The 18,863-nt window shown below is 39.4% G+C and overlaps 1 protein-coding gene and 1 non-coding gene across 3 annotated transcripts in view; one reads left to right on the forward strand and one right to left on the reverse strand.

Moving 5' to 3' along the window:
* The window catches only part of LOC110143088 (neuronal acetylcholine receptor subunit alpha-7), a 149,883-nt gene that overhangs the window by 84,000 nt on the left and 47,020 nt on the right, over positions 1-18,863 (forward strand). The gene's annotated exons all lie outside the window — the stretch shown is intronic.
* LOC139038898 (U6 spliceosomal RNA) lies at positions 17,992-18,098 on the reverse strand. Its single transcript, XR_011492030.1, has one exon. It is a non-coding gene; the product is annotated as a U6 spliceosomal RNA (small nuclear RNA).

Genomic DNA, 18,863 nt, shown 5'->3' on the forward strand with positions numbered 1-18,863 from the left:
ACGTGGTAGGAGGGGGTGCTGGGTCTCCTCCTAAGTCCCCAGGACCTCAGCTGAGCAGGGACCAGGTCAAGCTGTGTGTCCACGGCATGCCTTGAAGTCTGGAGGAACCAGGCTGTGGGGCAGGGCCTCCAGGTGGATGTGTGGCTGATGCTGTCAGTTCTGCTCAGGGAAATCGTCTGAGGACACACCTTCACTGTCCTTGAGGTGTTTGTAGTCAGTCACACGTGACTGTATCCTGGTGGGCTCGCCTGATCTGAATCCTGACTGCAGTGATATCTTGTGGAGTTACTCTCCCTCACTCACAGTTAAAGAAACTGTTTCTGAAACACAGGACCAAGGTGTCGGGGTGTGTGAAACACAGGACAGACTCCCAAACCTTTGACTTTTGCAACACTTGATGACCTCATCATGGGTCTAAGACAAGGGCTCATCTTATAGAAAAGATCATGTTATAGAAAAGATAATGTGAGTCAGGGGTCTGGCATCTTAGAAAGCTCTGGAGGAGAGAGATTGTCATCTAGTGGGAGAGGGGGAGAGGTTGTTTCTGGGGAGGGGCCAGATAGGACCCTTCTGCCAGGGGCAGGCCTGGCACAGCTGTTAACTGTATCCCTTTCACTTTTAAGAGTGGCCCAGCTTAGGTAATAATGTATGTGGTCCTCCCAAGACAAATGGCTACAAGGAGACAACAGTTAGATGAAGGCTTGGAAGCCAACAGGACAGGACACCTCATGTGGCAACTTTAGATAAGGCCATGGCTTCGGACTCTTAGAGCAGACAGTGAGTGACAGTCTTGGGAGGGAACAAATGTTGCAGGACCCCCAATGCATTGCTTTTAATTCAAGGAAGGAGGTAATGAACAGGATATTAGACCACGATGAAGTACAGTAAGGCATTCAGATCCATCCAGCCGGACTTCTCCTCCAGGACTCTGCTCTTGACATCCTGTGCCATCTCTGCCTCTGGGATGTGGTGGGCCTCAGAGAACTTAGTTTTTCTCAGCATCACGTCACATGGCAAATACAGTTTAATGCTCAGGTTTCTCGCCTCTGGCCAGTGAGCTTTGACAAAGGTACCACGTTCTATTCATATGTTTTTTATTTTTTATTTTTTTTAACCAAAAGTGAATGGCAAAAAGCACATGGAAGGCAACAAATTACAGTGAGTGGATGCAGCACTGGGGTCCATGACCGTGGTTTAGTAGGAGATTGCTAGAGGCCTTAATGCTTGGCACTCACAGCTCTAAATGGAGAGATTCAGTCCCAGCACCAGTAATTCTGGCTTGTTTGGAGCAGCAGTGTGGGTGATGGGTCATAACCCATAGAGTTTATCATTCTCTTTTCTCCTTCACATTCTATACCAATCTGTCATGAAGGAGTATCCAGTTTACACTGCTCCCGTTATCTTTTAGCATGATTTATAGTCTTTTATTGAAGATAACAGTGACGTGGAACAATGGACTGGTTCAAAGTTGGGAAAGGAGTACATCAAGGCTGTATATTGTCACCCTGCTTATTTAAGTTATATGCAGAGTACATCATGCACAGTGCCAGCTGGTTGAATCACAAACTGGAATCAAGATTTCTAGTAAAAATATCAATAACCTCAGATATGGAGATGATTCTACCCTAATGGCAGAAAGTGAAGAGGAGCTAAAGAGAATCTTGATAAAGGTGAAAGAGGAGAGTAAAAAAGCTGGCTTAAAACTCAGCATTCAAAAATCTAAGATCATGGCATCTGGCCCTATCACTTCATGGCAAATAAATAGGGAAAAAGTAGAAACAGTAACAGATTCTTTTCTTGGGCTCCAAAATCACTGTGGATGGTGACCGCAGCTGTAATATTAAAAGACATTTGCTCTTTGGAAGGAAAGCTATGACAAACCTAGACAGCATTTTAAAAAGCAGCGACAGTACCTTGCTGACAGAAGTCTACATAGTCAAAGCTACAGTTTTTTCCAATAGTCATGTATGGATGTGAGAGTTGGACCGTAAAGAAGGCTGAGCACTGAAGAATTGATGCTTTCAAATTGTGGTGCTGGAGAAGACTCTTGAGAGTCCTTTGGACTGTAAGAAGATCAAACCAGTTGATCGTCATGGTCAGGAGTGGGTCTCCAACTTGCTGAGCTGGGAAAGAAAAGGGAGAGAAAATCTTGGTTCAAATACTGACTGGAGTACAGTCAGAAATTGTTAACAAAGAACCTCTGAAAGTCATAGTTAAGTTTATTTGATAATATTTTAAATATGAATAATAGCAGAGATTTGGTTGGTAAAAGATGGAGACACAGAGCAGTAATAGTAGAAGTTTGCTGTGGGACTTTTCTGGTACATGAATGATACACATTCCTTAGTTAGATGCACAAAGGTACGACATTTTTAAATAGTACAAGTGAATCAATGTGTTGAATATCTGAGTAGCTAACAGAGGAAAAGAAGTGGTAATAGCCTCCAAATCACTAGACGCAAAATAAGAAATAAAAAATTGTCAGTGCACCTAATGCATGAATAGAAAAATAAAGCAATATCAATAGTAAAAAGACAACTTATGGAATAGCAGAAAGTAAAACAATCACTAATTAGAAAAATGCAAGTAGATTTAAGTCCCATAACAATTCCCGAAACAAAATAGACTCTCTAATTGGTTGAAAGCAAACAAACAAAAACCAACTCTATGACATGTTCATAAGATAGATTTTAATCAAAATGATTGAGCATAATGAAAATAAAGCCATCGAAGAAGGTATATCTGTAAAATGCCCCAGAAAGATAGCAGATATAGCAGTTCAGGACCACATCGTTTTCTCAGTAAACTTGCCTTTAATCAATACAAAAGATACTCATTTTGTTCCTTTTCTTGTCCTTTGTCTTTAGTCTTTATTTGTTGAATAAGAATACTGCTAAATCTGATATCTTTCCAAGGCTAAAACAAAAACGTACACGTTTACAAAAACGGAAATTCCAAATGAAAATCTAGTTCTTTGAAAGCATCTAAAAAGTGAATGAATGAAAGAACATATACATAAATTGAACACCTGATGGTAGCAGGTGATTTTGTAGGGAAATAAAAATGACTAAATATGCCTAAGAAGTATAAAATCAGAATAGACTTAAAATACATAAAATTGGAAAAGTTTGGAAAATATTTACATTTTAAAAAGTACATTTTTACATAGCATCAACGAATAGATAAATAATATGTTGAATAAATTATTCTGGACCATGGATTAAAAATGGAAAATTTATAAAGCTAACACATATTAACATAGCATAGTGAAGACATCTCAACAGAAGGCAACAGCTGACAGATCTTACATGTACATAAGAATGCAGATACCCTAAAAGAATATAACCAGATGAATTTCAGCAGCACGCTGAATGAAAAATACCACATAACTTTTATCCCAGGTAGGCAAGGATGGATTAATTTGGTGGGTTTAGTAACAGTTCATGTTAGTTTGTATCCATGTTGAAAAAAGGAAACAAATTAACAGAGTGAGAAAAACAATATTAAATTCAGCTCTGATTCTTCATGGAACACATTATAAGGCAAGACTAAAAGGAAACTTTAGTGATTGGATAAATACAATCCACAAGAAAACTACAGCAAACATAAACTTGCAGTTGAGAAGTTAGATCCGCGTCCAAGTCAAGCAGAAAGCAAAGGTAGCAGATACCGCTTCTGTCAGCACTCTGCTGGAGGGTGTAGCCAGAGCACAGACAAGAAAAAATGAAAAATAAGAGATCTAAATATAGCAGGAAGACACAACGGCTGCCTGTTACTTCTAGTTGATTATTGGCTTAAAAATAGATTCTGCTGACAGACTTGGAACTAATAGAGTTGAGTAAGGAGGATGAAATAATAGCTACACATCAGTGACTAACAGGGAAGCAAAATGGAAAACAGTGAGGAGGATAACCGTGAAATACTGAGGGTAAATCTGGGACAAATGCACCAGCCCATGAGAGCTGAATTTAGCAGTTGCTCTGTCTCTGTTAAGATTATGTCTTTGCTTCCTTGTCTAACATGAATATATAGTAAGTCTACGAATTTCATCCATCTTTGCCTATCTGGGATTAAAAACTCACCAAAGCACATAAGAAAAGTGAAAATGTTAGTTGCTCTGTCACGTCTGACTCTTTGTGATCCTGTGATTATATATAGCCCACCAGGCTCCTCTGTCCGTGGGATTCTCCAGGCAAGAATACCAGAGTGGGTAGCTATTCTCTTCTCTAGGGTATCTTCCCAACCCATGGAACGAGCTGGGGTCTCCTGCTCTGCAGGCAGACTCTTCAGCATCTGAGCTATCACACCTGAAAGAGTATATAACCAGAAGCACGACTGCTGCAGGGAAGTTCCAGGGCCAGGATCTAGAACCTAGAACCGCTCTGCCCTGTGCTAGTGATATCTGCAGTCCTCCTGCACCAGGTCAGAAGGTTCATGAGGAGACAGTCAGGGAGCTTTAAAAATTCCCAGGCTGCTCAGAGCTTTCTTTGGGGTAGTCCTCTGAGTCCTTGCAGCCAATGTGGGTACTCTGGATTCTCCTACTCATTTAGACTTTTCTGATTTGATTTTCTGACTTCTGCTCTGCCTAAGAAGCTCCTAAGTACTTGCTAGCAGTGAGGGCTTCATCTCTACCTCCCCACCCCTCCCAGGGTAGGCCACAGCAGATGTGGAGTTCAGCTCAGGAATAGGCTACTAAGTGGCCCGTGGACCAAAGCTTGATAGACTCTGACCTGCGGGGCATGAATACCCAAGATATATTTGCATATCTTTTAATTAGGTGGAAACTAGGAGGAATTTGGGGGTTTGATATCAGGAATTTCAGCCCATACAATAACCTTAATTAAATTCTTGTCTCTCTCTTGCTGTCTAGAGAGAGAGAGACAAACTAAATGATGAAGGATGCTTACATTATTGGTGGCCAATGATGAAAGAACAAATGGGACTTGATTCTAACCATCTGAGTGCTTCTTGATACATACCTGGGTATTGCTTTTCATTTTCCAGGATGCAGTAGTTTCAGAGAACTTTAGTGAATTATTACAGGATTCCCTATCCACTCTGTAATCAACAGGCAAGATGTGTTATGACTATAACAAAGTTCCTTTGAGGTTCTTAGTAAGCAGAACACAGAATGGGCTCCATTTTATAGACTTCCAGTAAAGAAAGTGAAAGTGTTAGTCACTCAGTCATGCCCAACTCTCTGCGATCCCATGGACTACAGCCCACCAGGTTCCTCTGTCCGTGGGATTTTCCAGGCAAGGATACTGGAATGCGTTGCCATTTCCTTCTCCAGGGGATCTTCCTGACCCAGGGATTGAACCCAGGTCTCCTGCAGTGCAGGCAGATTCTTTACCCACTGATCTATGAGAGAAGACCTAGACTTCAGCGAGTGCCTCTAAAGACTTGTGGCAGGTGGGCTCTTCCGGCCTTCCAGAGGACGCTGTGATTTTCTTTTCCTCTTGGTTTTGTTGACTCTTGACCTCACTTAATGCAAAAACCAACTTCAGACTGAGGGCAAGAAAGAAAAAGTCTTCATGGTTTAAAAGACTAGTATCAATAGCCATCACAAAGTCTAATTGCTTCATTTCCATCCCCCTCTTCCCTCAATAGTGGTGTCATTTTACACACACACACACACACACACACACACACACACACACACACACACCCGGGAGGTGGGGATGGACAGGGAGGCCTGGCATGATGTAGTCCATGGGGTCTCAAAGAGTTGGACACAACTGAGTGATTGAACTGAACTGAATTGATGTATATATAATTATGGCATTTCAGTAATATTATATAAATGAACTGTTAACCTTTTGAGAGTGGCTAAATAACATTCCATAGTATAGATGTACAGCATATGTTTAAATATCCATTCATTGAGGGACATTTGTGGTGTTTACAGTTTTAAGCTATTGTAAATGTAGCTACTATGAACATTCATGTACAGGTTTTTATGTGAACATAAGTTTTTATTTCTCTGGTATAAATTAGACAAGATTACAGTTGCCAGGTTGTATAATTCATAGCTGTTTAGTTTTATAAGAAACTACTTATCCATTTCAGTAGGCCTATAGCATTTACATTCTCCTCAGAAATACATGACTCAGCTATACTGCATCTTCACAAGGATTTGATGTTATCGTTATTTATTATTTTGGTCATTCTCATAGGTATGTAGTAATATTGTGGTTTTAGTTTGCATTTCCACAATGACTAATGATGGGAAAATGTTGAACATTTTCCTATGTATTTATTAGGTATGCATATCCTCTTTAATCAAGTTTCTGTTCATTTATTTTGCCTTTTTTCTAATTTGATCATTGTTGATTTTATTTATTTTTACTCTTGCATTTTGATAATTCTTTATATATTATATTCTAATATGATTCTAGTTGAATATCTGTTGAAAATACTTTTTATTCTTCTGTAGCTTGTCTTGTCACAGTCTTAACTGGATTTTTCACAGAGTAACATTTTAAATATTTTTATTTAAATGAATCTTCTTGACGGGTTGTATTTAGGTACCAAGTCTAAGAAATCTTAGCCTACACCTATGTCCTGAAGATTCTCTCCTGTTTGCTTCTGCATTTTATAGTTAAGGATTTCATATAAGTCTGTGATTCATTTTGAGTTAATTTTTGTGAACTCTTGTATAATGTGTGAGACTTCATTCAGAATTCTTTCTGCCTATGGTTTTCCAGGTTGTCCAGCTCCTTTCTTTGAAAAGGTTATAATATTCCTCCTTTAAATTGCCTTAGTCTTTGTCAAAGTCAGTTGAGCATATCTGTGTGGGTGTGCTGTTAGGTTCTCTGTTCTGTTCTTTTGATCTGTGTCCCTTCATCAACTAGTGTGATGTTGTCTTGCTTCCTTTAGTTTTAAGTAATGTTTAACATTAAATAGTGTTTTTCCTCTCAGTTTATTCTTATTTTTCAAAATTGTTTTAGCTCTTTTAGTTCCTTTGCCTATGTCTCTATAAATTCAGAGTGACCTTGTCTATGTCTACAAAAAACCTTACTGGAAATTTGATAGCCACTTTGTTAAACCTACAGATTATTTGGGGGAGAATTGACATACTATGTTGCCTCTCCCAATGTGTGATTGTGGTTTAACTCTATGATTTTTTTAAGAGTGTTTTGTAATTTTCAGCATACAGTTTCTATAAATGGTTTGTTAAATTTATATTTAAGAGTTTCATTTAATTATAGCAATTTATAGTATAGAATTTTCAGTTTCCATGGTTGCTTGTAGACATCAGTTCAGTTCAGTTCAGTCACTCAGACTCTTTGCAACCCCATGGACTGCAGCATGCCAGACCTCCCTGTCCATCACCAACTCCCGGAATTTGCTCAAACTCATGTCCATTGGGTCGGTGATGCCATCCAACCATCTCATCCTCTATTGTCCCCTTCTCCTCTCACCTTCAATCTTGCCCAGCATCATGGTCTTTTCAAATGAGTCAGCTCTTCTCATCAAGTGGCCAAAGTATTGGAGTTTCAGCTTCAACAGCAGTCCTTCCAATGAACATTCAAGACTGATTTCCTTTAGGATGGACTGGCTGGATTTCCTTGCAGTCCAAGGGACTCTCAAAAGTCATCTCTAACACCACAGTTCAAAAGTATCAATTCTTCAGTGCTCAGCTTTCTTTATAGTCCAGATCTCACATCCATAATGACTACTGGAAAAACCGTAGCTTTGACTAGATGGACCTTTGTTGGCAAAGTAATGTCTCTGCTTTTTAATATGCTATCTAGGTTGGTCATAACTTTTCTTCCAAAGAGTAAGCATCTTTTTATTTCATGGCTTCAGTCACCATCTGCAGTGATTTTGGAGCCCCCCAAAATAAAGTCTGACACTGTTTCCACAGTTTCTCCATCTGTTTGCCATGAAGTGATGGAACCAGTTTCCATGATCCTTGTTTTCTGAATGTTGAGCTTTAAGCCAACTTTTTCACTCTCTTTCACTTTCATCAAGAGGTTCTTTAATTCTTCTTCACTTTCTGCCATAAGGGTGGTGTCATCTGCATATCTGAGGTTATTGCTATTACTCCCAGCAATCTTGATTCCAGCTTGTGCTTCCTCCAGCCCAGCGTTTCTCATGATGTACTCTGCATATAAGTTAAATAAGCATGGTGACAATATACAGCCTTGATGTACTCCTTTTCCTATTTGGAACCAGTCTATTAATTTTGGGTATACACTTTAAAATGATGACCACTACAAGTCTAGTTACCATCCACCACCATATAGTTGACCCACTTCACTTATTTTACCCATCCCCCAAACCCTCTTCCCGTTTGGTAACCACTAATCTGATCTCTGTACCTATGAGTTTGTATTTGCTTTATTTTGCACCATTATTAGTTTTCTTAGATTCCACACATGAGTGAAATCATACAGTATTTGTTTGACTTATTTCACCTTCAGGGTCTATCCGTATTGTTGCAAATGGCAGGATTTCATTCTTTTTGAGGACTGAGTAATATTCCATTGTATGGGTGTGTCTTCTTTATCCATTCTCCATCAGTGGACACTTAGGTTTTTATGATATCTTGGTTATTGTAAATTATGCTGCAGTGAACACAGAAGTAACTGTATCTAATCAGATTAGTGTTCTTGGGTTATTTGAATAAATGACCAGAAATAAAATAGCTGGACCATATGATAGTTCTAGTCTTATTTTTTAAAAGAGTTTCCTTACCACTTTCCATAGTGGCTTTACCAATTTATAGTCCCACCAACAGTGTAAGAAGATTGCCTTTCATCCATATCGTTTCCAACATTAGTTATTTCTTCTCCTTTGGATGATGGCCATTCTGGCAGATGTGAGATGATATGTCTTTGTGGTTTTGATTTGCATTTCCCTAATAATTAGTGATGCTGCACATTTTTTTTTCATGTTCCTGTTGGCCATTTCTATGTCTCCCTTGGAAAAATATCTATTCAGATCCACTGGCTATTTTTGATTGCATTGTTTTGTTATCATTGATTTGTGTGAGGTCTTTTTTTTTAATTTTAAATTATTTTTAATTGGTGGAAAATTGCTTTACAATTTTGTATTGGCTTCTTCCATACAACAACATGAATCAGTCATAATTGTGTGTGTGTGTGTGTGTGTGTGTGTATCCCATCACTTTATGGCAAACAGAAGGGGAAAAATTTGATGCAGTGACAGATTTTATTTTCTTGGGCTCCAAAATCACTGTGGACTGTGATTGCAGCTGTGAAATTAAAAGATGCTTGCTCCTTGAAAGGAAAGCTATAACCAACTTACACAGTTTATTAAAAAACAGAGATATCACTTTGCTGATGAAGCTCCATATATTCAAAGCAATGTTTTTTTCCAGTAGTCTTGTATCAATGTGAGCATTTGACCATAAAGAAGGATGAACACTGAAGAATTGATGCTTTCAGATTGTGGTGCTTGAGAAGACTCTTGACAGTCTCTTGGACTGCAAGAAGATCAGCCCTGTGGAGATCAACCCTTAATATTCATTGGAAGGACTGATGCTGATGATGAAGCTCTAATACTTTGGCCACATAATATGAAAGGCCAACTCATTGGAAAAGACCCTGATGTTGGCAAAGATTGAAGGCAAAAGAGAAGGGGGGCAGCAGAGGATGAGGTGGTTAGATAGCATCATTGATGCTATAGACATGAATTTGAACAAACTCTAGGAGATTGTGGATAACAGAGGAGACTGGCATGGGTCACCATGAGTTGGACACGACTTAGTGACTGAACAAAAGTAATAAAAATATTACCCTTTGATGTCAGTTGTCCTCTCCACACAGTGTGCTCCAGTCACTCTATCTACTCAGAAAATCCTCCAGTATTTATTGTACGGTCTCTAGACCTGCTGTGGGCACTGTGGGGTCATCTCCTACTCAGATCTGGCTGTACTCAGCTTGTTCACAAGGTTCACAATTGCCCTCAAAGTCCACAGTCTCAAGCTAGTTGTGGGGATAATCCACTGCACCTGCTGCTGCAAGAGTGAATTCCCTTCCTCTTCTTGGTCACACAGTCCCTCGGTGCTCCACTTTTGTTTTGGACCCACCCCTCATTGTAGGCTGCCCTCTGGTGTCTGTTCTCTTACCAGACAAGAGAGGGCAAAGGCTGAGGCTTATTAGGACTCACTTGCTCAGTTGGACTGGGGAGAGGGAGGGATAAGATAGCCACCATTTGGATGTTCTGGGAGTGCCTCAGGTGATAGAGGCCTGCTGAATGTTGCTACAGGCTCTCCCAGATGAATTGGCCTTGGGTCGTGGGTCCCTAGGAAGATCCAAGATGCAAAGGCTCCCTGAAAGTTGTGAGTAGTGACCTGCCCCTGCGTACAGCTTGGCAGCTGCTGAGGTGACCATCATGCCTACCTCTGCATCACAGACCACAGCCAACTCATCCCTCCTACAGAACTCTCAAAGTGGTGGTGGGGGGGTGGTCCTGTGGTCTGGGAGTACATGGAGTTAGAGGGTTCCTGGGACAGTCATCTCTTGCCTCGCTGGCAGACCCACGTTTTCCCCTGGACTCCCTCGGCTGTGTTGTATTAACCTCCTCAGAGTATTTCCAAGATTGTCAACCCCATTCCTCTCCCTGGAGTCCAACCCCTGAAGGAAAGTCTGAGCCTCAGCACCCAGCCCATACTCGCCATTTGAGTGTGCAAACAGCTTCTTGGCTGAGAAGTGCTGGTCAACTTTGATTTCTTACCAAATTCTCTCTGCTTTGTCTTGCACGCACTTGTTGCTGTTTTCCTCTCTGAGGTTCTGTATCTCCCTCCTGTCCCTGTCCCTGAGGAGGTTTCCAAGTATACAGAAACTTTTCCACCTTCACAGCTCCCTCCCCAAGGTATCCGTTTTGCCTCTTTATTTTCTTACTGCCTTTTCCCTACTGCTTTATATGGAGTTTAGCTTGCCTTTTTGGAAGTCTGAGGTCTTCTGCCAGCTTTCAGCAGGTGTTCTGTAGGAGTTGTTCCACATGCAGATGTATTTTAGATGTATTTGTGGGGAGGAATATGATCTCCATGTCTTACGTCTCTGCCATCTTCTGTGTGAGTTCTTTATATATTTTTGATATCAACTCCATATCAAATATATAATTTACAAATATCTATTTGCATTCAGGAGGTTGCCTTTTTATTTAGATGGTAATTTTCTTTGCTTTTCAGAAACTTTTTAGTTTGATGTAGTCCTTTGTGACCCTATGGACTGTAGCCCACTGGTGGCCGCTAGTGGTAAAGAACCTGCCTGCCAGTGCAGGAGACATAAGAGATGAGGATTTACTTCCTGGGTTGAGAAGATCCCTTGGAGGAGGAAATGGCAACCTACTCCAGTATCCTTGCCTGGGGAATCCCATGGTCAGATGAGCTTGGCAGGCTACAGTTCATAGGGTCACAAAGAGTCAGACACAACTGAAGCCACTTAGCGCACACACAGATGGTGTAAAATAGTGGACTAGTTTCATTGTTTTGCATGTGTCTGTCAAGTTTTTCCACCATTTAATAGACTATCATTTCTCCATTATGTGTTGTTTATTCCTCTGTTGTAAATTAATTGTCCATATATGTGTGAGTATATTTTGGGGCTCTCAATTCTGTTCCATTGACTTGTGTGTTTGTTTATGTGCCAGTACCATACAATTTTGATCACTATAGCTTTGTATTGTAGTTTGAAATCAAGGTGCATGGTACCTCCAGCTTTCTTCTTCTTTGTCAAGATTGTTTTGGTTATTCATGATTATTCATGATGGAAACTTAAGTTACATCTATATAGTATCATGTCATCTGTAAGTAGTGACAGTTTTACTTTGTTCTTTCTGATTTGAATGCCTTTTGTTTCTTTTTCTTCCCTAATTGCTTTGGGTTAGGACATCTGAAACTGTGCTGAATAAAAGTGGCAAGAAAGGATGTCCTTATCCTGTTACTGATCTTAGGGGAAAATCTTTTGGCTTTTCACCATTGAGTATGATGTTAGCTGTGGGTTTGTTATATGTGGACTTTATTGAGTTAGAGTATATTACATCTGTGGCCGCTTTGTTGAGAATTTTTATCATCAGTAGTTGTTGAATTGTGTCAGATTCCTGTTCTGTGTCTATTGAAGTGATCATATGCTTTTTATTATTCATTTTGATGTATCACATTGATTGATACATGGATTTGAACTGTTCTTTCATCCTTGGAATAAATCTCACTTGGTTATCATATATGATCTTTTTAATGTATTGTTGGATTAGATTTGTTAATATTTTATTGAGGATATTTACATACATGTTTATCAGGTATATTGGCCTTTATTTTTTTTCTGTCATGCCTTCATATGGTTTTGGTATCACAGTAATGCTTCCTATGTAAAATATATGTGTAAAGTTTCTCTTCTCTTCAATTTTTGAAGAGTTTGAGAAAGATGGATATTAAAGTTTCTTTAAATACTCTGTGCAATTAGCCAGTGAACCATCTGGTCCTGGGTTTTTTATTGTATTTTTTTATTACTGTTTTAGTCTTTTTGCTATTGATTGGTCTATTCAGATTTTCTATATCATTAAGATTCAGTGTTGGAAGTTATATGTTTCTGTGAATTTATCCCTTTCTTCTAGATTATCCAACTTGTTGGCACATAATTGTTTGTTGGATCTCTTATGATCCTTTATATTTCTGAGGTTGTAGCATTTTTTGTTTCATTTCTGATTTATTTATTTGAGTCCTCTCTGTTTTTTTCTGGTTACTCTAGCTAAAGGTTTGTTAATTTTGTTTATCTTTTCAAAGAACCAGGTCTTCATTTCATTGATCTTTTCTACTAGTTTTTTCTCTATTCCTTTCATATCTGCCCTAAGCTGTATTACTTCTTCTCTTCTACTAATTCTGAGCCTTGTTTGCTCTTCTTTTCCTAGCCCCATTATGTGTAAAGTTAGATTACTTTGGAGAAATATTTCTTGTTTTATGAGGCAAGCCTGTATTGATGTGAACTTTTAAAGTTACTTTCAGTTCAGTTCCATCATGCAGTCATGTCTGATTCTTTGCCGCCCCAGGGACTACAGCTCGCCAGGCCTCTGTGTCTATCACCAACTCCCAGAGCTTGCTCAAACTCATGTCCGTCGGGTCGGTGATGCCATCCCACTATCTCATCCTCTGTTGTTCCCCTCTCCTCCTGCCTTCTATCTTTCCTGGTATCAGGGTCTTTTCCAATGAGTCAGTTCTTCACATCCAGTGGCCAAAGTATTGGAGCTTCAGCCTCAGCATCTGTCCTTCCATTGAATATTCAGGACTGATTTCTTTGGCTTGACTGGTTTGATCTCCTTTTTGTGCAAGGGACTCTCAAGAGTCTTTTCCAGCACCACAGTTCAAAAGCATCAATTCTTAGGCACTCAGCTTTCTTTATGGTCCAACTCACATCCATACATGACTATTGGAAAAATCATAGCTTTGACTATATAGACCTTTGTTGGTAAAGTAATGTCTCTGCTTTTTAATATGCTGTCTAGGGTTGTCATAGCTTTTCTTCCAAGGAACAGACATCTTTTAATTTCATGGCTGCAGTCACCATCTGTAGTGATTTTGGAGCCCAAGAACATAAAGTCTCTCATTGTTTCCCCTCTTTGCCTTGAAGTGATGGGACCGGATGCCATGATCTTAGTTTTTTGAATGTTGAGTTTTAAGTCAGCTTTTTCACTCTCCTCTTTCACTTTCATTAAAAGACTCTTTGGTTACTCTTTGCTTTCTGCCTTAAGGGTGGTGTCATCTGCATATCTTGAAGTTATTAATATTTCTCCTGGCTGTCTTGATTCCAGCTTGTGATTCATCCAATCCAGCATTTCACATGATGTACTCTGCATATGAGTTAAATAAACAAGGTGACAATATACAGCCTTGACATACTCGTTTCCCAATTTGGAATCAGTCTGTTGCCCATGTCCGGTTCTAACTGTTGCTTCTTGACCTGAATATAGATTTCTTGAAACGCAGATCAGGTGGTCTGGTATACCCATCTCTTGAAGAATTTTCCACAGTTTGTAATGATCCACACAGGTAAAGGCTTTAGTGTAGTCAGTGAAGCAGAAGTAGATGTTTTTCTGGAATTCTCTGGCTTTTCCTATGATCCAACAGATGTTGGCAATTTGATCTCTGGTTCCTTTGCCTTTTCTAAATCCAGCTTCAACATCTGGACATTCTTGGTTCATGTACTAATGAAACCTAGCTTGGAGAATTTTGAGCATTACTTTGCTAGTGTATGAGATGAATGCAATTGTCTGGTGGTTTGAACATTCTTTTGCTTTGTCTTTCTTTGGGATTGGAATAAAAACTGACCTTTCCAGTCCTATGGCCATTGCTGAGTTTACCAAATTTGCTGGCATATTAAGCACAGCACTTTCACAGCATCATCTTTTAGGATTTGAAATAGTTCAGCTGGAATTCCATCACCTCCACTAGCTTTGTTCATAGTGATGCTTCCTAAGGCCAACTTGACTTCACACTCCAGGATGTCTGGCTCTAGGTGAATGATCACATCATCGTGGTTGTCTGGGTCATTGAGATCTTTTTTGTATAGTTCTTCTGTGTATTCTCTCCACCTCTTCTTAATATCTTCTGCTTCTGTTACGTCCTTGCTGTTTCTGTCGTTTGTAGTGCCCATCTTTGCATGAAATGTTCCCTTGGTATTTCTAATTTTCTTGAAGAGATCTCTAGTCTTTTCCATTCTATTTTTTTCCTCTATTTCTTTGCATTGATCACTTAGGAGGGCTTTCTTATCTCTCTTTGCTATTGTTTGGATCTCTGCATTCAGATAGATGTGTCTTTGCTTTTCTCCTTTGCTTTTTGCTTCTCTTCTTTTCTCAGCTGCTTATAAGGCCTTCTCAGACAACCATTTTGACTTTTTGCATGTCTTCTTGGGGATGGTTTTGATCACCACCTCCTGTACAGTGTTATGAACCTCTGTCCATAGTTCTTCAGGAACTCTATCAGATCTAATCCCTTGAATCTATTTGTCACTTCCACTGTAATTGTAAGGGATTTGATTTAGGTCATACCTGAATGGTCTAGTGGGTTTCTCTACTTTCTTCAGTTTAAGTCTGAATTTTGCAATAATGAGTTCATGATCTGAGCCACAGTCAGCTCCTGGTCTTGTTTTTGTTGACTCTATGGGGCTTCTCCACCTTTGGCTGCAAAGAATATAATCAATCTAATTTCGATATTGACCATCTGGTGATGTCCATGTGTAGAGTCATCTCTTTACTGTATCCCATAGATTTTAGCATGTCATATTTCTGTTTCATTTCTCTCTAGATAATTTTTTATTTCATAGATGACCCATTGGTTGCTCAGTAGCAACCCTATTATTACATAATGCCCTTCGCTGCCTTTTATTTCACTGTTAGTTTTAAATGCCATTTTGTCTGATGCGAGTGTAGCTACTCCAGCTTTCTTTTCCTTTCCCTTTGCATGGAATATCTGTTTCCATCTCTCCAGTTTTAGTCTATGTGTGTCCTTTCCTCTGAACTGAGCCTCTTGTAGGCAGCCTGTGTTTTGGTCTTGGTTTTTTTTGGGGGGGGAGGTCCATTCATCCACTCTATGTATTCTGATTGATAAATTTAGTCCAGTTACATTGAAAGTAAGTATCAATAGGTATGTATTTGTTGCCATGCTGTGAGGTCATATATAACATCCTATACAATTAGGCTGTTTCAAGTTGGCAGCAACTTAAATTTGAATACATTCCACAACTTTATCCTTTTGATACTCCCCCATGTTTTATTCCTGGGCTGGGAAGATTCCCTTGGAAGAGGAAATGGCAACCCACTCCAGTATTCTTGCCTGAAAAATCTCAAGGACCGAGGAACCCATGGGCTACAATCCATGGGGTCACAAAGAGTCAGACACAACTGAGTGACTAAACACAGCAAGTCCCATATTTTATACTTTCAGTGACTCAGTTTAAATCTCTTTATTTTATGCACCCCTTAAGTAATTATTTTAATTTTAGTTAATTTTATTGCTTTTGTCTTTTGACCTTCCTGCTTGTTTTATAAGGGACTAGTTCACTGTGTTTATCATATTTGTTAACCTTTTCAGTGAGATTTTTACCTTTGTATGTTTTCTTATTATTAATTATGCCATTTCTTTTTCTCTTTTCAGCTTAAAAAGTCCCTTTAACATTTCTTGTTGGGTTGGCTTAGTGATGATGAACTTCTTTAGCTTTAATTATCTTGGAATATCTTGATCTCTTCTTCAGTTCTGAATGATAAACTTTCTAGGCAGAGAATCATGGCTAGAATTTTTTTTTTTTTTTTTTTACTTTCAGCACTGTTAGTATATCATGCCACTCCCTTCTGGTCTGTACAGTTTCTACTGAGAAATCTACTGATAGACCTCTTGTATGTTACCTTGTTTTTCTCTTTCTCCTTTTAGAATTTCCCCTTTATCCTTAACATTTGTTGTTTTAATTATAGTATGTCTTGGTGTGTGTGTCTGTAGATTCATCTTATTTGAAATCATCTGCACTTCTCTGGATGTCTGTTTCCTTTCACAGATTGGGGAAGTTTTCAGCCACTATTTCTTCCAATAATTTTTCTGGGCCTTTTTCTTTATCCTCTCCATCTGGAACCTCTATAATGCAAATTGCTCTTCTGCTTGATGTTATCTCAAAGCTCCCTTTAGGTATCTTCACTTTTTAAGTTCTTTTTCATTTTACTGTTCTGTCTGGATGAGTTCAATCATTTTATCTTCCAGTTTGCTTATTTGTTCTTCTAGCTCATCCAGTCTGCTCTGGTGAACTCCTCTAGTGTATCTTTCAGTTTAGGTGTAACTTTTATTTGGTACTTTCTTATATTTTCTATCTCTGTTGACATTCTCACTGTTTCCATCCATTTATTTCCTGAGTTTGGTGATCATCTATATAACCGTTACTATTAACTCTTTATCGGATAGAGTGCTTATTTCCACTTTATTTAGTTATTTTTGAGATGTTGTCTTATTCTTCCCATTGAAGCATATTCCTCTGTCTCCTTATTTTTCTTAATTCTCTGTGTTTGTTTCTGCGTATTAGGTGAATCAGCTATCCTTCCCAGTCTTGAAGGAGTGACCTTATTTAGGAAATGCCCTGTGGGGCTCAGAGGTGCATTTCTGCTTGGCCACTAGAGCCAGGCATTTAGGTGTCCTCTATGTGAGCTGCATGCACCCCACTTTCTTTTGGGGCCATAGCTGCTTCTGTGGCAGGCTAGTGAGCTGGGATGACCCCCTGGATGGCTAAGGGACATAGGCTGGGTGCTGTGCTGTGCTGGTGGATGAGTCACACCCTCCAGGCTGGCTTTGAGACCTTCCTGCAAGGGCTGCACCACTGGTAGGCGAGGCTTTCACTTGACTGATGTGCAGGAGTGGATGGAACTCTCAGCGGGACACACTCACTGGTGCTATAAACTTGGAGAAATTCAAAATGTTGCCTGCTAATTAGCAAGGTACTCTGAAACGGCAAAAATGGTTCCTGCCACTGTCTCCTAGTCCCCCGGGAGCGTCTGAACCAGTTCCTGCCTCTCTGATGATGCTTCAAGCTTGGTAAGTGGTTTCCCTTGACCTGCAGTACATATGCTTTTTAATCTAGTGTTTTCATGCTGGTTTTGGAGTTGGGTGAGTCTGCATGTGGGCTCTTTAAGAGCAAGTCTTCTATTCTCTCACTTCTGTGGTTCTCCTAGATGCATTCCCTTTCAGCTTTTTAAAAAAATTGAACTGTAGTTGATTTATAGTGTGATGTTGATTCCAGGTGTATAGCAAAGTGATTCAGATGCACATATATATATATATTCTTTTCAGATTATTTTCCATTAAAGGTTATTACAAGATATTGAGTATAGCTCCCTTTGCAAAACAGTAGTTTTCTTGTGTTTATTTTATATATAGTAGTATGTATATGTAAATCCCCAAATCCTAATTTATCCCTTCCTTCCCTGTTTGGTAGCCATTCAGTTGTTTTCTATGTCTGCGAGTATGTTTCTGTTTTGTGAATAAGCCAAAAAAATAAGGAATGCTTCACAAATTTGTGCATCATCCTTGTTCAGGGACCATGCTAATCTTCTCTGTATTGTTCCAGTTTTAGTATATGTGCTGCCAAAGTGAGCACTCTCTTTTGGTTTTTAAAATCAGGTGTTTGGGGGACTCATCTCTCCTGTGCAGGATCTAGGGGTCAAGGTACATGATATGGAACTTGAGTCCCTTACTCCTCAGAGAAAAGATCAGGACCTTTGTGATCCTTCTCAGTTATGGATCACTGCAGCCAGGATGTGATTTCTTTCTTTCTTGGTGAGACATCTCTGTGCCTGTCTTCACTATTTCAATGCTTTGTTGTAGAGGTGCTGTTCATCCAGGTTCCAGGCCCCTTTATGAAGAGATTATCCCATATGTAGTTGTGGACCTGTTGTGTCTGTAGAAGGAGATGAGTTCAGAATCATCCTATGCCACCATCTCGAACCCTCCTTCACAGTTCTTTTTTAATATTGATCTTGGATCTTCTGACTTTGCTCCACTCACGTATTAGTTTTTGAACTTGTGGGGTTTTGTTGTTTCTGTTACAGATTTCTTGGGGCTGTCCACATAGTCATGTAAATGATTTCTATCATCCTGTTAACTGCAAATAAGACAGTTTTGTTTCTTTCTAGTCTGTATGCCCTTATTTCCTCTGCTCTCCTGATGAGGACTCCAGTATTATTTTGAATAAGACTGTTGAAAGCAGATATCTCTGCCTAGCTCAAGATCTTAGAGGGAAGGCACTCAGTCTTTTTACCATTATACTAGCTGTGTTTTTCTTTCTTCTTCTTTTTTTTTTTTTTGGTAGATGTTCTTTATCAGGCTGAGGAAGTCCCTCTCTAATTCCAGTTTTCTGACAGTT

Source organism: Odocoileus virginianus, chromosome 16, assembly GCF_023699985.2.
Source record: "Odocoileus virginianus isolate 20LAN1187 ecotype Illinois chromosome 16, Ovbor_1.2, whole genome shotgun sequence".
NCBI classification, from domain to species: domain Eukaryota; kingdom Metazoa; phylum Chordata; class Mammalia; order Artiodactyla; family Cervidae; genus Odocoileus; species Odocoileus virginianus.